This window comes from Triticum urartu, chromosome 3A (genome assembly GCF_056163025.1).
Source record: "Triticum urartu cultivar PI428250 chromosome 3A, HENAU_Tu73, whole genome shotgun sequence".
Classification (NCBI taxonomy): Eukaryota; Viridiplantae; Streptophyta; class Magnoliopsida; order Poales; family Poaceae; genus Triticum; species Triticum urartu.
In genome coordinates this window covers 187,371,407-187,377,467 of record NC_141875.1, presented here as the reverse complement: position 1 = coordinate 187,377,467, position 6,061 = coordinate 187,371,407, and the positions used below count along the sequence as shown (strand labels likewise).

Sequence of the window (6,061 nt, the reverse complement as noted above, 5' to 3'; positions counted from 1 at the left end):
TATGTCTTTACAGATCGATTATTAGCCCATGTGAACTGCCGCCCCGACATAATGGCCTCTCGAAGATCCAACCTGTCTATCACAGCGTTGAATAGTAAAGGCTAATGGGTGTCGAGGCGGTCATTATTTTTCTCTTCCTGGTACCTAAGGATATTAAAGTCCCCTCCAATCAGCATTGGATATGGGTTATCTTTAGCCAGATTCACCAATTACCGAAGAAAAGCCGCTTTATGTTCATCTTGGGGAGCCCCATAGACAGCGACGAGAGTCCATGTGAAATTATCAGCCCTGTTTCTTAGGTGAAATTGTATATGAAATTCACCGATCAAGAAGGCCAACAAGTCCATGACTGACGTCAGTATCCCAAGAAGGATTCCTCCAGACCTTCCACGAGCTGGTAGACTGTGCCATGTGTAGTCGAAACCACTCGATAGGTGATCGAGGACATGCGGGCAAAAGTCACACTTACCAGCCTCGGAAATTGCCACAAAATCCAATCCATGTTCTCGAACACAATCACCGACGTGTTTATGTTTAGCCAAGTCTGAGAGACCTCTGCTATTCCAAAACATGCCTCTCACGTGGGAACTCGTATGGGTGTGGAGCTCTTCGCCTTTTTGGGCAGTTTTTGTTTCTTTTTAGAGGAGTGTGATTTAGATTTCCGCGTGGAAACTATGAAGTCACAAAACATGGACCTAAGAGGACCATCATATTTGGCATCCGCTTCATCATCCTCATCGGTTTCAGGGTTCGGTAATGTGGTAGGACACTTCGGAGAAACCTTTAATCGGTCGATCTCCATATGTTTAAGTACCCCAACCGACAGATTATTTTCATTTTCATTCTTTCCCATAGATAGACCAACATTCTTTAAGGTAGAAGAAATGCGAGTTTCTGAAAAGGAAATAAAAGATTGAACGGATGAGGTACATGTCGTTGGGTCCAAGTTCCTTGAAGCCTGGCGGCGCATTGCCTTTGCCAGAGAATGCTCGTCAGTTGGGAAAGAACCATCAACAGAGAGAGCGTGACGGTTACTACGTCGAACGGGCATAGCCTGCCCGCCAGACATAGTACCCATCGGCGTCAATAGCAGAGTTGTTAGCGAAGTCCGGATTGTCGCAGAGGTCGGTGAACATGGACGCGCCCCGGGTCCCATCGGAACGACCGCTGCAGGTGCTGGGGCTGATCCACTCGCACGTTCCGCCGCTGGGCCCAGAGGAACCACGGCGACTACCGCGTGAACCGGAGACTTCGGCGGTGGCGTCGTTGAAGAAGCTGGCGCACGAACCGAAACCAGAGCAGCAGTATGGGCGGCTGGCGGCGCGTCCGGACCCATTTCTGACTGCAGCAGAGCCGGGGCAGCAGCATGGGCTGCATGCACGGCCTCAGCACTTGCTGGCTGCTCGTGAGCCATACTCACGCGCGTAGCAGGCAACGCAGTGCGGCCAGGAGCCGTGGACCGCTCCGACCCGGCGTTTGCCTACATGGGGCATGCATCCGTGGATGCCATGGGCAGTGCCTGGTCCTGTGCTTGCGTGTGAGCAAGTGCTGGCCGACCTACTGTAGGCAAGGTCACAACAGACATGCCCTCATGCGCAGGTGCCGAAGGAACACCAGAAAATTGAGTCGTCTTCATAGGAACCGCGTACACTGTATTCGCCATAGGCGTTGTTTTTTCACCTTCCCCCTGCATGTTTTTTATCCTCTTGCTCACATCTTTATCAAAAACGTCGGAATCCCGATTAGCATCGTCATCATGCCCGTTGTCATGGTTTTCCCAGATCTTAGGAATGAATTCATTGTCAGGGACAAAATCATTCTCCTCTAGTATAAACCGAAATGCATATCCATTAAGCTTGACATAAACATCCGAGCGGACTGACGCTTCATCAGAATCATTATGTTTGTCAAAAATATCCATGGAGTGAAAAGCCACCTGGATCCTCACAATACCATGTCGTCGCAAGCATACCAGGTCAACGTCCTAAGTGGCGCCGATAACTGATCCCACCGCCCACAGACCAAGGAAGTGGCGGAGGGGAGGTGGAACACCAGTGACATCTACCCAAACAGGTTGCAGAGGGAGGAGCAATGGAACCTCCTCGACTTTCCACTCACTAAAAGCTATCTTCACATCATGCGATTTAACATTGTACTCAAAAGCTGCCACACGCCGCAAAATGTCCACTGACAGAAAAGGAACCAAGAAATTATTGTCCTCATGCGGCACCGCTTCCCACTTCCATGAGGTCTGTACCGAGACTATCTTGGCCACCTCGACCTCCACCACTGAAGCAGACAATGTGCCCCCTGAGATCGTAACCAATGCTATCGGCAGAGTAGAGGGTGCAAGATGCTCCTTGAAAAGAGAGTCCGGTAGTTGCACGAACATTGCATTCACTAAAACGCATCCACTGAGCATGGCACTCAGCCTTGGTTTCTTGAGAACGGTACAGCTGTGCAGAGGGTGCTTGTCATTGTCGCAAATGTGACAGTAATGAACTACCGTACAGTTCTTGGAGAGGTGCTCGTTTGACCTACATTTGAAACACCATAGTCCTTTCCTTTTTCCTTTAGGAGGCTATGCAAGAGTGTCAACAGGGACTGCAGTCTTTGCATGAACGTCTTGGGAAGCTTGTAACTGGACAGGAGCTGCTATCACCATTGCAGGCGGAAACGCTACTGAAGAGCGTGCAGCCGGGGTAATGGCACCGGCAGGAGTGGTATATCGACGCCCCCCTTGCTCTTTTTCTTCTGACGGCGATCAGCTGGTGCATCGGTCGCTTGCTGGCTATTAGGACCAAAACTGACAGGTGCCGGAGCCAGGGCCTGCTGGACGGAAGGAGCAGCCATTGATGACGAAGCCATAGGCGCCCCGAATCGAAGAGGTCCGGCTGCCACGCCAAAACCGGCAGAGAAGCCTGTACTTGTACCGAAAATTGGCACAGCTTGTCCTTCCGGCGCGGCCCCCTTAGGAGGGTTGCGATTCCGGCCAGCCATCGAAGGTGAAGGCGACCGGCGAAGTACCTGTGCGTATGAAGGAGGCGGCGACTTCAGGGTCGATGAACTGGGAACGCCGAAGGCAGCCCTAGGGCATTTCGATGACCTGTATTGGAACATGTCGGCCCTCCGCAGCGTTTGGCCCAGACGCAAGGCCTGATTGGCGACGCACACGTCAGGCCCACGAGCTTGCAGGTCGGAATCCGGAGTCAGCGATTTTTGAATCGCATCGGGATCATCGGTGGCCGAAGACTGCGCTGCCGTTTCCTCCGGCTGACTCGGGACATTGGACGAAGACGTGCCCGCCTTGGAGTTCGGCAGGAATGCCGCGAGCACCACCGGTGGCATAACCCTGGGACGGGGGAGAGGTCCCTTCCAAGGTCTGATGCAGACTCCGCGGCGTGGCCTCACTGGCGCCGGCGGCCGCGACATGCCCGGGAAAGCTTCCGAACCACCAGGCAGCTGCACGGGGGACTGATCGGCCGATGATGATGGGGACGTGGAACCTCGGCGTTCCCAAACTCGCGAGGCCAGCGTTGGAAAACCGACGTCATTCCAAAATTCCTGCACTAATTCCTCCTTCGATTTTTTCTGGTGAGACACTGAAGACCAAGCACCACCCTCGACGTCGTGATCTGCTTGGGAAAGAACCATATTAGCTGCCTGGACCGCCACCCCCTCTGCATCGGGCTGATCATCGCCCTCATTGATGGCTAGGAGCTCGAACCACGATCCCGCTGCCAGCGACCTCGCCGGCGAACCAGAACCACTATCAATGTCCCCCGGCGCTAAGGTTAGTCTGCGCCGCGCTGGGAATACCCGATGGCCAACTAGGATGAGGCAATCCAACAGCACCATCTCCGATCCAGGCGAGATCCATTCTTTCTCCCGCAGCAGCCTTCCCTCGACGATCTTGCCGCTATCATCCCGTAGGAAGAAGAAGTTATGCGGTCGGTCGAGGAAGAGGGATCCTGGGTGCCAGTCCGTCCTGCCGTCGAGAGGAGCCGACGAGAATGTTGCCGACCACCGCAGGGACGGGGGCGGCTCCGGGGGTCTCGTCATTCCGAAAGTTAAAGACCAATATTGAGGCATGATGTCATTTGGCTAAAAAATATGTCAAAAGCTCGGCAAGGTATGGAGGTTAAGAGCTGCGATAGCATCTGGCAAGGTCCATGAGGGGATCAATGCAAAGACCCTTTGATGCATAGAGGATAAAACTGAAATTCAAAAACAGTGCTGAAAAATTATCTACAGATGCTAATTATGGATCATACGCGTCCGCACAAATCAGGTTATATCCATCCAAGTTTATTTTATTAAACATATTGTTTTCATCAAAGAACAATTACTTTGATCTGTATATTTTTATGTGCAGCAAAAGTGGTGCCATGTTGTGCCTATAAAGTGTACGTCAGCGCCATCACGCACGGGCGTCTGCGCCCGCTTACTGATGGGACAAGTGTGCGCAAGTCGCCGCCCGTGCAGCTTAATCTACATCAACCCACCGGAGCCGTGTTGAGCCGCCCTTACCGCTTTGAGCCGCCAGGGTTATATTAAGTCGCGCAGGCCGGAACTATATTGAGTCGCTGGTCTGCCTGAGCCACTTCTGTCGTGATAAACAGATCATTCGTCAATCAAATAAATCAGGTGATATCCATCCAAGTTTGTTTTATTAGCACATGTTGTTTTTGTCAAATAACAAGTTTATCTTTGCCTTGGTCCGAAGTATTGTTTACGCATGGCAATTATTTATGACAAAAAGTGATATTACACCGCGGGATGGAGGCACGCCAACATCTTTTGGCACAAGTGGTCGTCGTTATACAACGAACTCCCGCACCGGCTTACAACGCCATGGCCGTCTCTCGTGACCGCGCCGGCTTACAACGCCATGGCCGTCTCTCGCGACCACGCCGGCTTACAACCAGGAGGACAATTTGCCCGTCCGCACCGGCTTACAATGCCACGACCGGTTCATCTGTAGCGACCAGACCTCAAACAGTCTGATCTCTGTGCTCCTGTGTCATCCCTGGATCAGTAATGCTGACACCACACAGTACTCGGAGGATTTATAGCAGAGTAGCAATCACACACTTATTACATCGAGTGTCTCATAAGAGAACTTATTACAATAAATATGGCTTAAGGCCATATAATAACGATAACAGCGGAAGGCTTGAAAGATAAGTGAGTCCATCAACTCCAACGGCATCACTGAGTATAGAACCACGACCTAAAAACTCTTTAATCGTCGTCTGAAAAGTCTGCAACATTAACGTTGCAGCCCGAAACAGGTCAACAAATGGAATATGCTGGCAAGGTAACACATAGAAAGTAATGGAATGAAATAGCTATACTATATGCATATTTGGCTGGTGGAAAGCTCTATGGTTACAGTTTTTGCGTAAAGCCAATTTTTCCCTACTTCAAAGGAATAAATTTATTTAACTATCATGGTAGTTGTTAAACATTGAGAATGGTTGACAGCATTCTCAATCCCAATTAAGCATCATCATTAAACATAACCCAACAAAATTAATTTAGAGTAACATGTTGAGATTCACATGATAATCCAAATACTAGATACTCAAGATGTCCATAACCGGGGACACGGCTAACCATGATTAGTTTATTACACTCTGCAGAGGTTTGCGCACTTTTCCCCACAAGACTCGATCGCCTCCGTTTGGTTTCTCGTACTACGAGGTGTTTGAGAAGACGGATGACCGAGACATAGTCTTTCAGAAGTGCTAGCACCTTACGATCGGGTAGACCGTACCACCTACATCCCCTACATCTGCTAATCTACCACTGTAAGAGTTCGCACAACTTAGTCAACTATGCTAGAGCCCATAATAGCTTGTGGCTGCACACGGAAGTTTCTAGTATGAATAGTCTCATGATCCCTTTGAGCCTGGGTGGCGGTCCAAAAGAAAACAGGCAAGTCCTGGAATACCCAGATGCCTCAATCCACCCAGATGTGTGTTTAAATTGCCACCTTAGATAAACCATTAATTAAGAATCTCACATCTGTCATGGATATCACTCACCCAATCCACGT

The 6,061-nt window shown here is 50.4% G+C and overlaps 1 pseudogene; it reads right to left on the bottom strand.

The window, feature by feature from the left end:
• Nucleotides 1-1,480: 1,480 nt before the first annotated feature.
• Nucleotides 1,481-4,062, bottom strand: LOC147979144 (uncharacterized; annotated as a pseudogene).
• Between the last annotated feature and the right edge of the window lie 1,999 nt (nt 4,063-6,061).